Genomic DNA, 14,983 nt, shown 5'->3' on the forward strand with positions numbered 1-14,983 from the left:
GCCACTGCTTTAATACTTTTAGAGGCCCTCAAAATCACAAACTATGCTCCACTTACTTTCTACATTCCCATAACTTTCAAAATCTATTTTCCTCCTCACACTTGACGCATATACTTTCTGTCCCTCCTTCAGCTGTACTCACTCTTTGTTGAGTCTCCCACAATTACCATTGTTCCTAGCCCAGACTTCAATCTTGCCTCCCACATTATTACTGGTACCACACCTGACCCCCATGACTGTATCTCTCTGATCCACCTGACATTCACTCCATTTCCCCATATTTCCTTCTTTCCTGTTCCTCACCCTGATCACATTTGGTTTATTGATGGCAGTTCCACCAGGCCTAATTGCCACTCACCAGCAAAGGCAGGCTATGCTATAGTATCTTCCACATCTATCCTTAAGGCTACTGCTCTGCCCCACTCCACTACCTCTCAGCAAGCCGAACTCATTGGCGTAACTCAAGCCCTCACTCCTGCAAAGGGATTATGTGTCAACATTCCTACTGACTCTAAATATGCCTTCCATATCCTGCACCTTCATGCTGTTATATGGGCAGAAAAAAATTTCCTCACTACACAAGGGTTCTCCATCATTAACGCCTCCTTAATAAAAACTCTTCTTAAAGCCACTTTACTTCCAAAAAAGCTGGAGTCATTCATTGCAAAGGCCATCAAGGGGCCTCAGACCCCATTGCTCAAGGCAACAATTATGCTGATAACACAGCTAAAAAAGCAGCCAGTATTCCTACTTCTGTCCCTCATGGCCAGTTTTTCTCCTTCTCATCTTTTCACTTTACATTTACAGTTTTGCCTTATAAAAGGTCTCTTCTTCCTCTGTGTCTCCTCCACCTACATGTGTCTACCTGCTAATTGGACAGGCACATGCACACTAGTTTTCCTTACTCCCAAAATTCAATTTGCAAGTAGGACCAAACAGCTTCCCATTCCCCTCATGACACCAACACTTCACCACTATTTTATTTTGTTTTTCTTATTAATATAAGAAGACAGTAATAGGCCTCAACTTATTCACTGCTGAAAAAGGAGGACTCTGTATATTTTTAAATGAAGAGTGGTGTTTTTATCTAAATCAATCTGGGCTAGTATATGATGACATAAAAAAAAAAGACCCTCAAGAATGGAGCCCAAAAACTCGCCAACCAAGCAAATAATCATGCTGAACCCCTTTGGGCACTCTCTAATTAGATGCCCTGGGTCCTCCCAATTCTTAGTCCTTTAACACCTGTTTTTCTCCTTCTCTTATTCAGACCTTGTGTCTCCCATTTAGTTTCTCAATTCATATAAAACCACATCCAGGCCATCACCAATCATTCTATATGACAAATGCTTCCTCTAACATCCCCACAATATTGCCCCTTACGACAAAATCTTCCTTCAGCTTAACCTCTCCCACTTGAGGTTTCCATGCCACCCCAATCCTGCTCGAAGCAGCCCTGAAAAACATCACCCATTATCTCTCCATACCACCCCCCAAAATTTTTGCCACCCCAACACTTCACCACTGTCTTGTTTTGTTTTTCTTATTAATACAAGAAGACAGTAATGTCAGGCCTCTGAGCCTAAGCCTGCACGTACACATCCAGGTGGTCTGAAGCAACTGAAAAATCGCAAAAGAAGTGAAAATGGCCAGTTCCTGCCTTAACTGATGACATTACCTTGTGAAATTCCTTCTCCTGGCTCAGAAGCTCCCCCACTGAGCACCCCTTGTGACCCCTGCCCCTGCCCACAAGAGAACAACCCCCTTTGACTGTAATTTTCCACTACCTGCCCAAATCCTATAAAACTGCCCCATCCCTACCTCCCTCTGCTGACTCTCTTTTCAGACTCAGCCTGCCTGCACCCAGGTGATTAAAAAGCTTTATTGCTTACACAAAGACTGTTTGGTGGTCTCTTCACATGGACACACATGACACCAATGAGTTACAGAAGCTTGTACACCATTTCAAGGTTACAGAAATAATGCGGGTTGGATTCTGCTGAAACAGGTTATGGGATTGGGAAAAAGAGAAATTCTATTGAGGGGCAATAAATGATTGCTGGGGAGAATGATTTAATTTTGGAACAGAGATTAACCTGTTAGTAGTTTCTTTGGAATTTAAATGCTCCTTGGAGATGTCTATGAAAAGAGTTGAACTCTGTAAAATATGTGAAGAGATTTTTTCTGAGGCAAATATGAGTGACCATGGCCTGTGATACAGCCCTCAGGAAGTCCTGAGAACATGTGCCCAAGGTGGTCAGGGCACAGGTTAGTTTTATACATTTTAGAGACCATGAGACATCAATCAAATACATTAAAGAAATACATTGATTAAGAAATACATCAATCAAATACATTTAAGAAACACATTGATTTAGAAAAGCAGAACAACTCAAACTGGAGGGGCTTTCAGGCTACAGGTGAATTTAAGTATTTTCTGGTTGACAATTGGTTGATTGTGTCTAAAGACCCGAGATCAATAGAACGGGAATGTTCAGGTTAAGGTAAAGATTGTAGAGACCACAGTTCTTTTGAAGTCTTATAGTGGCTGCCCTTACAGAAGATAGGTGACAAATGTTTCCTATTCAGATCTTACCTGTTTAGGATTGGGAGGGTCTGGAAGAAAAAGATCTAGTTATGTTAGTGGAGATCCTTTACAGATGTAAATTTTCCCCCCACAAAGAACAGCTTTGCAGGGCCATTTCAAAATATGGCAAATAAACATATTTTGGGGTAAAATATTTTTATTTTCTTTTTTGTCTCATAATGTTATGCCAGAGTCAGGTTGGAAAGTATATCATGATATATAGGGTTAAATAAAACTCATCTGATGAGAATTTATGATTTGTAGGTCCCCACACCCCTTAGGAATATGGGCAAGATTAAAAAATCAGAGTTTAGTCCTCAGAGATAGTTATTGTAACTCCTAAAAATGTCTGCTTAGGTGTGGTCACATGTTGATCTTTTTTACTGCAATATATAATGAAATAACAGTGAGGTAAAGAAATAACAATTTTTCTTTTTGGTGGTTTTGTATCTTAGGCGGATAAAGGGAATTCAGCCTCTTTGAGAGAGATGGTGTGGATGTAGGGGAAGGTCAGAGAGACCTTGAGACTTCTACTGGTCACCATGTCAAAACCCCATATTTTCAGCATTGATTTCTGAGCCGTGGCACTAATTTATACCTGATTAATGATATTTATTTATTTATGTGATGGAGTCTCACTCTGTCACCCAGTCTGGAGTGCAGTGGTGAGATCTTGGCTCACTGCAACCTCCTCTGCCTCCCAGGTTCAAGCAGTTCTCCTGCCTCAGCCTCCTGAGTAGCTGGGATTACAGGCATGTGCCACCACCCCTGGCTAGTTTTCATATTTTTAGTAGAGACGGGGTTTCACCATGTTGGTCAGGCTGGTCTCGAACTCCTCACCTCATGATCCACCCACCTTGGCCTCCCAAAGTGCTGGGATTACAAGCATGAGCCACTGCGCCCGGCTAAGATGATATTTAAATGAGACTTTGGACTTTAGACTTTTGAGTGTATGCAAGTGAATTAGCACTGTTGGCACCATTGAGATAGAATAAATGTAGTTTGCATGCAAGAAGGACATGAATTTGGTGGCATTGGAGGTAGAATGCCATGGTCTGAATGTCAGAACATTTCTTTTTTTTTTTTTTTTAATTTTGTTTTTTTAAATTATACTTTAAGTTTTAGGGTACATGTGCACAATGTGCAGGTTTGTTACATATGTATACGTGTGCCATGTTGGTGTGCTGCACCCATTAACTCGTCATTTAACATTAGGTATATCTCCTAATGCTATCCCTCCCCCCTACCCCCCACCCCACAACAGGCCCCGGTGTGTGATGTTCCCCTTCCTGTGTCTATGTGTTCTCATTGTTCAATTCCCACCTATGAGTGAGAACATGCGATGTTTGTTTTTTTTTGTCCTTGCGATAGTTTGCTGAGAATGATGGTTATTTCTATCCTCTTCAAAGTTATGTGTCGCAATCCTAACCACCAACTTGATGGTATTCAGAGGTAGAAGCTTTGGGAGGCGACTAATTCATGAGGTTGGAGCTGTCATGAATGGGATGACTCATGACTCTCCTTATACAAGAGGCCACTAGAGACCTTCCTGGCTCCTTTCAATATTTGAGGACACATAATGAAAGCACCATCTATGAACCAAGAAGTTGCCTTCACCAGACACCAAATTTGCTGATGCCTTGATCTTGGAATCCTCAGCCTACAGATTGTGAGACATAAATTTCTATTGTTAATAAGCCACCAATTATGGTATTATGTTATAGCAGCCAGAACATACTAAGACATTTATTCAATATGTTTTACTAAGTACCTCGTGTGTATTCGAACTGTGTCAGGTTTTACTTTAAGGACATCTATTCTATATGCTTTATGCTAAATTATGCTAAATACAGGCACATTTCTTCCCTCTTACTTTTTAATCTTTAGGTAGGATTCCAACAAGGGAGTAGGCAGTATAGACTCAATATAATATACATTTTATCAACAGGTTTTACTCATAATAGATATAAAAGGCTTTTTTTTTTTTTTTTTTTTTTTTTTTTTCAGATGGAGTCTCGCTCTGTCGCCCAGGCTGGAGTGCAGAGGCGCCATCTTGGCTCACTGCAAGCTCCGCCTCCCGGGTTCATGCCATTCTCCTGCCTCAGCCTCCCGAGTAGCTGGGACTACAAGCGCCCGCCACCATACCTGGCTAATTTTTTTGTTTTTCAGTAGAGGCGGGGTTTCACCGTGTTAGCCAGGATGGTCTCGATCTCCTGACCCCGTGATCCGCCCGCCTCGGCCTCCCAAAGTGCTGGGATTACAGGCGTGAGCCACTGCCTCCAGCCCCTACAGGAATATTTTTTAAAATAGAATTAAAAAGACAGTTACCATGTTTTCAAAATTAAATATTAGCTTAATTCCATCAATGCGTGTATTTATTATTATTATTATTATTATTATTATTATTATTATTATTGTAGTTTAAACTTCTAAAGCCTAAACTAAATTTCTGTATTGTTTGGGCTGTGGCATCACAGATCCCATATTAAGGCAAGTTCACTCTTGCTTTTTTTTTTTCCCATTGCACTTAAGTGTTTGTTTATTGAATCACAGAACATAACTTGAAGGAACCTTAAGAAAGTATTGCACAAAACTACCAGGGAGAACTAGACTGTCATTAAGTTTACAAATAAGTTTTTATAGACTAAGCACTAAGCTTCTGAGGAAAACTCAACCATAATAGCTTTTGCGTACTTCAGCAAGTACTTGTTTCTGTGTGATTTACAGATTTTTGCATATATACACCTACATTTATTTTTGCAATATAATCCAGTTCTAGAATAGATAAAGAAAACCATTAACTCTCCATTTATCTCATTAAATGGGAGTTTATATACAACAAAGACACTGTTCAGAAATGTGTTAGGAACTGATTATATCTAAAAAGCACATGAGGGAATGCTGAAAAATAAATCATGTCTACGCAGAAATTTCTCATTTCCATTTGATTTGTAAGCATTCTAAAATTCCATCTTTTTTTTTAATATGTTATCATCAAGCAATTAAAAGTGTGTATTTGCAGGTTGGGAAGAAAGCCATTATTACACAAATTCGTAGATGATAGCGATTATTGTTAAACTAAGTTATAGGGCATCAGAGTTCACTCATAAAGCAACAGCATCTTATCACCTTGATAAGCCTCCTGTAAGGCTAGAAGCAAGTATAATAAAGTCTGCTGAAGAAGCCCAGTGCCAGGTCAGGGGAATATAGAAATTATCACCACCCCAAGGAGACTTCTTTATAATTTTTTTTAACTCTGGTTCCTGGGGTATAATTACTTTACTCTCCGTCTTTTGCCCCACCTGCCTAAATCATCACATTGCTACTCAGCTCAGTCCTGCTAACTCTACTTCCTTCCAGGTAAGATTTTCTTTCAGATCTTTTAATCATGCTCAAATCTCTCTTACATTTTCACCTTTTGAGAGGAGAAAATTCTTGAACTAAGAAAGGAGGAAACTCCTGACATCATTCAAGTTAGGGAGTTTTAGAATGAGCCAAGGACAATACTCCTGCTGCTTGTGATATTACATCATGTGGCCATCTCTACCCATATGCAACACAAGCCTTGATGACCAACGGAGTTTGAATAAACATTATTTTATTATTATTATCAATTATTTTTTTCTTTCTTTAAAAAATTTTATTTTTAGGGCCTTTCTGACAAAACCCAGAAAGACTGCTAGACAATTCTAAAACAGCTATAACACTTCAAATAGCTATTCTTAAAGAGCTGTACTAAAAGTCTGTGTCCTCAAAATTAGAAGTGGTCTTTGAGACCAAGTCTACTTAAAATGTAGTCTGTGACCTTGTGTCATCCTCTGAAACTTTTGCTTCCAGACTGTGTTAAGTATGGAAATGGAGAATGTTTAGAAACTTTCATAGCTATTTGATAAAATCTAGTGATTCTTAGAGTGAAAATTAACATTGATCTTACTTTTTTGATCTTTTTTAATACTTCATTTTTCTAGTAATTTATTTTACTGTATTTGTAAAAGCATTGGTTAGTGACAGATTTTAAAATAAAAAAAAACTATCCTTCAGGCCAGATGCAGTGGCTTACACCTGTAATCTCAGTACTTTGGGAGGCTGCGGCAGAAAGATTGCTTCAGGCCAGGAGTTCAAGACCAGCCTGGTCAATGCTATGAGTCCTCACTTTTACTAAAAATTTAAGAATAATAGGCAGGTGTGGTGGTGCATGCCTGTAGTCCCAGCTACTGGGGAGACTGAGAGAGGAGGATTGCTTGATTCCAGGAGGTCAAGGTTGCAGTGAGCCATAATTATGCCTCTGCATTTCAGCTTGGGTGACAGAGTAAGACTGTATCTCTAAAAAAAAAATATATATATATATATATATACTTATGTACTCTTTACCACTCTGATTATAACAAACAATGTTTTAGACCCTTGTATTGTAAAGAAGCATTGGAAGTTTAGAGTATGGCATTGACAATATTTTAATTCCTTTTATTGATTTACTTCAGATAAAATAGATTATAGTTACATGATAAGAAGGGCCCATCTCTTTAATCTCAGAGAAACATAGGACAATATCAAGCTTGGCCTGTGAGTATGGATCTATCTTTATTTGATATTCAGAGAAATGGTAGAAAGGGGTGGAAGGGAATAAAGGTAATTTACTAATACTTATCTACTTCAAGATGTGTGACTCATTTTTCATTACTGAGACGCATCCTTCCCCTCAGTTTTTTTTGTATTAGACAATCACATTAGTTTCGGTTTTGGTATTGTAAATAAAAGTAAAGACAGAAAAATCTTATAAAATTAAAATTCATAAAGAAGGAAAAATAATGAGAAAATGTACACTTGAGAAAGTTACTAATATGGATAAATTTTTTTAATTAAGACAAAAGTAAACAATCTCTTTGGAAGCAATAGATGTAAGTTATTAAGTCCATCAATAAAGTCCATCAATATACCATGCAAATTGTGATCCAATATCACTTAGTTGCTCTCTGGACAAGCTGGAAATGGTAGAAATATGCAGGAAAATCAGACATCATGGTTTAATTCAAAGAGTCTCTACCTGCATTTATTTTCTGTTGCTTGGAAATTTGTCTTTAGTATCTATTTTAAAAGTAGACATTAAACATAAACAGGACTATAGCAGGAGGAAAGGTGAAGTGAAGGAGAGAGAGAGATCCTTTAGGATGCACTGGAGGGACAAACCCTAAGGGATATTGGATAAGAATTTTTTTCTTTTTTTTTTCTGAGACAGGGTCTCATTCCATCACCCAAGCTGGAGTGTAGTGGCGTGATCATGGCTCACTGCAGCCTTGTCCTCCTGGGCTCAAGTGATCCTCTCTCCTCACTTTCTCAGGGCTCTGGGACCACAGGCACGTGCCAGCATGCCTGGCTAATTTTTGGCATTTTTTTTTTGTAGGGACAGGGTTTCAGCATGTTGCCCAGGCTGGTTACAAACTCCTGAGCTCAAGTAATCTACCCGCCTAGGTCTCTCAAAGTGCTGGGATTACAGGTGCAAGCCCACTCTGCCTGGCCTGGAAGAGAAAAGTTGATGATAAAAGGAAAGTTCTGTTTTTGCTATCTCTTGTTATGTAACAATTTACCCCAAATCTTACTAGATTAAAATAACATCTGTTTATTATTTCAGAGTTTCCATAGGTTGGAAATCCAGGTAAAGCTAAGCTGGGAACTCTGCCTCCTGGTTTCTTATTAGGCTGCAATTAAGGTATTGGCACAGGATGGACAATTTCATTTGAAGGCTTGTCTAGGAAAGTATACACTTCCAAGCTCACCTTGCAAATGGCAGGATTTTAGTTTCCTGTCAGCGGTGAGAGTTAGGGCTTTAACTTTTGACTGGTAGTTGGTCAGAAGCCGTCCCCAACAAGGCAACTGGCTTCATCAAAGTGTGCAAACCAGAAGGCAAGAGAGAGTGAGCCTGCCAGCAAAATGGAGGTCGTAGTCTTTTCTAACCTAACTGTTGAAGTGATGCATTCTCAATGTGCTGTATTCTATTGATCATAAGCAGTTACTCAAGGGAAGGGGATTATACAGGCCATTAATACCAGGAAGCAGGAATCAAGGGGCCAGCTTTGGAGTCTGTCTACCATATCATGAAGAAGGTGCAAACAACATGGTGTTGAAAAGAGAAAATAATTCATCCTCCTCTGATTGAGTAAAATAAATAAATTATTGTGCCCCAAATTTCAAAGTAAGCAAGATCTTTCTTTATGCAACTGAAAGCCAAAAACATTGATCTAGCTTTTGGATCCTAGAAAGGAGGGATGTAAAGAAACCTGGAAAACACAAAGAGGAAATAATTTTGATTTCAAAGAGAGAAGAACTAAATGAAGAACCATGCCCCTGCCCCAGGGTCAATCATTATATAAACTTATACATGGAGAGTAAATAGGATGTTAATATTCACTGAGGGCAAATTATGTTTTTACAGACCACACTAGACCATGACTATAAGAGAAATTTACCTGGGTTATAAAAAATACCTATGATAATATTTTATAATATAACCATGTTATAAAAACAGTTAAACAATTGCCCTAGATTGCAAATAGTTTCATCAATTTAGAAAAAAAGAATATGCCAGCTTATCAATAGTCCTTGAAAATAACCACTTAGGAACACTCTCATAAGAAAAGTTTGTGAATAATCAGTAGTAAGATACCATTTTTCACTTGTCAAATTAGGAATTTTGTTCAATTCCAGGGAATAGTATATGTTTAAAATACTTATGGATATGTAAATTGATATAATTCTATAACACAATTAATATTTGATAGCAAGCATCATAAATTTTAAATGTATACACTATCTAAACAAAACTTTTTAATTTTAATTGCGATGTCTGTACCTCTTATGGGTCTATTCAAATTTTCTGATTTTTTTTTTTTGAGTCAGTGTTGGTAATCTTTCTAAGAATTTTCCTATTTCAGCTACGTTGTCTAATTTGTGGCATAAAGTTGTCCAATATATTACATTAAATTCTTTTAATCTCTATAAGCTCTGTAGTGATATCCCCTTTATCCTTCTTGATTTTGGTAATGGCGTCTTCTTTTTCTTTCTTTGCCAGTGTAACTAAAAAAAAACACTTTTTTTGACCTTTCACAGAACAAAATTTTGATTTCATTGCTTTACTCTTTTTGTCTTATGATCTTCATTGTTTATTTCTTTCTTTCACTTTGGGTTTGACTTGCTATTGTTTTTTCAAGCTTCATGAAGTAAAAGCTCAGGATTTCACCTGTTAATTTTAGGTATTTTTTCCTTTCAAATAAAAATGCTTAAAGCCATAAATTTTTCTTTAAACTCTCATTACCTCTAAATTTTCATATGTTGTGTTTTCATTTTAGTTTGGTTCACAGATAATGTCATTATTGATAAGGTTGAATTTATTTAAATGTGTCATTTTTTTTCCACTAGATTTCCTTTACTGCCTGCTTTTGTGTTAAACAAATATATTTGATATACACTTTTAATTACACTCTTGATTTTTTAATTATATTTTTGAGTTATTATCTTAGGTGTTGCACTAGGGGTTATAACATAGTCCTAAATTCATCACTATCTACTTCAGGTTAATAACTATCTAATTCCAATAATATATGGTAATGTTGTTCTAATGAAGATCCATTTTCTCCCTCTTCTTTTGTGCTGTTATTGACATATAATAGTATATATAGTATAACATCTATATATGTTATAAACCCAGCAACTGAATGGGATATTTATTTTTCGTAAAATCTCAAATTAAAAAAAATCAGCTGGTGCAGTGACTCATGCCTTTAATCCCAGCACTTTGGGAGGCCGAGGCAGGTGGATCAAGAGGTCAGGAGTTTTGAGACAAGCCTGGCCAACATAGTGAAAACTCGTCTCTACTAAAAATACAAAAAATTAACCGGATATGGTGGCGGTCGTCTGTAATCCTAGCTATTCAGGAGGCTGAGGCAGGAGAATCGCTTGAACCTGGGAGGCGGAGGTTGCAGTGAGCCAAGATTGCGCCATGGCACTCCAGCCCAGGAGACGGTGCGAGACTCCATCTCAAAAAAAAAAAAAAAATTCAAAGGAGAAATAAAAATACATTTGTACTGTTTTGTATTAATACATATACTTGCCATTTCTCATGATCTGTATTTCTTCTCCCAGATTTAAGTTACTGTTTGGTGTCATTTCTTTGCAGACTAAAAGCATTCCTTTAATATGGTAAAGCATGTGTGTAACAATGAATGTTCTCATTTTTTTGGTTCATATTGCTTTCATCTTTGAATAATACTTTGGTTGTATATAGAATTCTCAGTTAATGTGTTTTTATCTTTTTGTTTTTTAACAAAACATTAATTAATGTTTTAATTAATTATTAATTAATGTTTTAATTTAATTAATGTTTTAACAAAACATTAAGCCTTTCTAATATGTTACTGGGCTTCTTTCTACTCCTCTATTTCTGAAAAGAAGTCAAGAATTAATTTTATTACCATTTCCCATGTTTGTGATGTCATTTTTCTCTTGTTACATTCAATATTTACTCATCTTTAGCTTTAATAAGTTTGGCTAGAAAGTGTCTAGAAGTAAACGTTTTTGTGTTTATCTGACTCTGTTTATTAAGCTTCCTCAATCTATAAAGTTTTTCATAAACCTGAGAATTCTTGGTCATTATTTTTTCAAGTATTTTTTGTACTACTTCCTATTCTTTTCTTCTAGAATTTCCATTATGTGAGTATTTATATGCTTCATATGGTAGCACAGGTGGCTGTAGTTCTGTTCATTTTTATTCAAGTTTTCTGTCTTTCACATTAAATTATTTATATTCAAGTTAATTAAATCTTTATTCTACTGTATTAGTCATACTGCTAATAAAGGCATACCTGAGATTGGGTAATTTATAAGGAAAGAAGTTTAATGGACTCACAATTCCACATGGCTGGGGAGGCCTCACAATCATGGCAGAAGGCAAAGGAGGAGCAGAGGCATGTCTTGCCTGGTGGCAGGCAAGAGAGAATGTGTTCAGGGGAACTGCCCCTTATAAAACCATCAGATTTCATGAGATTTAATCACTATCATGAGAACAGCACAGGAAAAACCCATCCCCATAATTCAATTACATCCCACTAGGTCCTTCCCACAACATGTGGGGATTAAGGGAGCTATAATTCAAGATGATATTTGGGTGGGGACACAAACAAACTATATCATTTAGCCCCCGGCTCCCCCCAAATCTCATGTCCTCACATTTTAAAACCACTCATGCCTTCCCAACAGTCCCTCAAAGTCTTAACTCATTGCAGCATTAACCCAAAAGTCCAAGTCCAAAATCCCACCTGAGACAAGGCAAGTCTCTTCTGCCCATGAGCCTGTAAAATCAAAAGCAAGTTAGTTACTTTCTAGATACAATGAGGGTACAGGCATTAGGTAAATACAACTATTCCAAATGGGTGGAAGTGGCAAAAATAAAGGAGCTACAGGCCACATGCAAGTCCAAAATCCAGCAGGGCAGTCAAATCTTAAAGCTCCAAAATGATCTCCTTTGACTCCATGTCTCACATCCAGGTCACACTGATGCAAGAGGTAGTTTCCCATGGTCTTGGGAAGCTCCAACCCTGTGGCTTTGCAGGGTACTGCCCCACTCCTGGCTGCTTTCATGGGCTGGTATTGAGTGTCTACAGCTTTTCCAGGTGCACAGTGCAAGCTATTGGTGGATCTACCATTCTGGGGTCTGGAGGATGTGTCCTTCTTCTCACAGCTCCACTACACAGTGCCCCAGAGGGGACTCTGTATAGGGGCTCCCACCCCACATTTCCCATCCACACTGCCCTAACAGAGGTTCTCCATGAGGGCTCTGCACCTGCAGCACACTTCTATCTGGACATCCAGGTGTTTCCATACATCCTCTGAAATCTAGGTGGAAGTTCCCAAATCTCAGTTCTTGACTTCTATGCCCCTGAAGGCTCAACACCACGTGGAAGCTATCATGGCTTGGGTCTTGCACCTTCTGAAGCAATGGCCTGAGGTGTTCATTGGCCACTTTTAGCCACAGCTGGAGTGGCTGAGATGCAGGGCACCAAGTCCCAAGGCTGCACAGCCCAGTCCACAAAACCATTTTTTTTCTCCTAGTTCTCCTGGCCTGTGATGAGACGGGCTGTTATGAAGACTTCTGACATTCTCTGGAAACATTTTCTGCATTTTCTTGTTGAGTAGCATTTAGCTCGTCATTAGTTATGCAAATTTCTGCAGGCAGCTTGAATTTCTCCCCAGAAAACGGGGTTTTCTTTTCTATTGCATTGTCAGGCTGCAAATTTTCCAAACTTTTATGCTTTGCTTCCTCTTAAACACTTTGCTGCTTAGAAATTTCTTCTGCCAAATATCCTAAATTATCTCTCTCATATTAAAAGTTCCAGGCCGGGCACGGTGGCTCATACCTGTAATCCTAGCACTTTGGGAGGCAGAGGAGGGTGGATCACCTGAGGTCGGGAGTTCTAGACCAGCCTGACCCACATGGAGAAATCCCATCTCTACTAAAAATACAAAATTAGCTGGGTGTGGTAGCGCATGTCTGTAATTCCAGCTACTAGGGAGGCTGAGGCAGGACAATCACTTGAACCCGGGAGGTAGAGGTTGTGGTTATCAAAGATCATGCTATTGCACTCCAGCCTGGGCAACAAGAGTTAAACTCCATCTCAAAAAAAAAAAAAAAAAGTTCCACAGATCTCGAGGGCAGGGGCAAAATGCCACCAGTCTCTTTGCATAGCAAAAGAGCTTTATTCCACTTCTACACAAGTTCCTTACCTCCATTTGAGAACACCTCAGCCTGGACCTTATTGTCCATATCACCATCAGTATTTTGGTCAAAGCCATTTAACAAGTCCAAGTCTCCAGGGAGTTCCAAACTTTCCCATATCTTCCTGTCTTCTGAGCCCTCCAAACTATTCCAACCTCTGCCTGTTACCCAGTTCCAAAGTCACTTCCACATTTTCGGGTATCTTTACAGTTACACTGCACTACCTGGTACCAATTTACTATATTAATTCGTTCTCATGCTGCTAATAAAGACATGCCTGAGACTGGGTGATTTATAAAGAAAAAAAGGGTTAATGGACTCACAATTCCACATGGCTGGAGAGACCTCACAATCATGGCAAAAGGTGAAGGAGACGCAAAGTCACATCTTACATGGTGGCAGGCAGGAGAGGGTGTGCAGGGGAACTTCCCTTTATAAAACCATCAGCTCTCAACTGGGTACGGTGGCTCACGCCTGTAATCCCAGCACTTTGGGAGGCTGAGGCAGAAGGATCACGAGGTCAAGAGATGGAGTCCATCCTGGCAACATGGTGACCATCCTGGCAACATGGTGAAACCCCGTCTCTACTAAAAATACAAAAAAAATTAGCTGGGTTGGTGGCGCGTGCCTGTAGTCCCAGCTACTAGGGAGCCTGAGGCAGGAGAAAGGCTTGAACCCAGGAAGCAGAGGTTGCAGTGAGCCGAAATCGCACCACTTCACTCCAGCCTGGAGACAGCAAGACTTCGTCTCAAAACAAACAAACCAACACCCCAAAAAAACAAAAACAAAAGACAACCGTCAGCTCTCAAAAGACTTATTCACTATCACAAAAACAGCATGGGAAAAACCCACCCCCATGATTCAATTACCTCCGGCTGGGTCCCCCCAGGATACGTGGGGATTATAAGAGCTACAATTCAAGATGAGATCCGGAGAGGGACACAGCCAAATCATATCATCTACCGTTTAAATAATTCTATGTACCCATGTATTCAAATTTGTATTTTGGCTATTCAGTTATTATTCTTTTCAATTCTAGAGCTTTCATTCATACACATACATGCACACACACATATTTCTACTTTTCTATTGATTCCCTATTTGTTGAGTTGTCGTCATATTTTCCTTTAATTATTTAAGTTGGACTTTATTTACTTTAAATTTGTTTTCCTTAATTATTTGAATACAATTATACTTTGCTGATCTAACCTCTAGGTCTGTTTTTATTGACTTTAGTCCCCAAGTATTGGTTACATTTTCCTTTTTCTTCTTGTGTATAACTTTTTGTTCAAAACCATACATTTTTTTAATTTTTATGGATACATAATAGTTGGACATATTTATGAGGTACATGTAATATTTCTGTATAAGTATACAATGTGCAATAATCAAATCTGGGTAATTGGGATACCCATCCTCTTAAACATTTATCATTTCTTTGTGTTAGTAACATTCCAATTCTGTTCTTTTCATTCTTTTGAAATATACAATAAATTATTGCCGATCATAGTCACTCTGGTGTGCTACCGAACACTAGATTTTATTCCTCCTATCTAAACGTATATTTTTTACTCATTAACTAACCCCTCTCTATCCCCTCCCCGCCCCCCGCCCCCCCCCCCCCCCCCCCC

At 38.6% G+C, this 14,983-nt stretch overlaps 1 long non-coding RNA gene and 1 other non-coding gene across 2 annotated transcripts in view; both read right to left on the reverse strand.

Moving 5' to 3' along the window:
- The window catches only part of LOC134756612 (uncharacterized), a 511,329-nt gene that overhangs the window by 11,437 nt on the left and 484,909 nt on the right, over positions 1–14,983 (reverse strand). The window lies entirely within an intron of this gene.
- Positions 6,236–6,296, reverse strand: LOC115933844 (U7 small nuclear RNA). Its single transcript, XR_004069691.1, has one exon. It is a non-coding gene; the product is annotated as a U7 small nuclear RNA (small nuclear RNA).

Source organism: Gorilla gorilla, chromosome 11 (assembly GCF_029281585.2).
Source record: "Gorilla gorilla gorilla isolate KB3781 chromosome 11, NHGRI_mGorGor1-v2.1_pri, whole genome shotgun sequence".
Taxonomy (NCBI): Eukaryota; Metazoa; Chordata; class Mammalia; order Primates; family Hominidae; genus Gorilla; species Gorilla gorilla.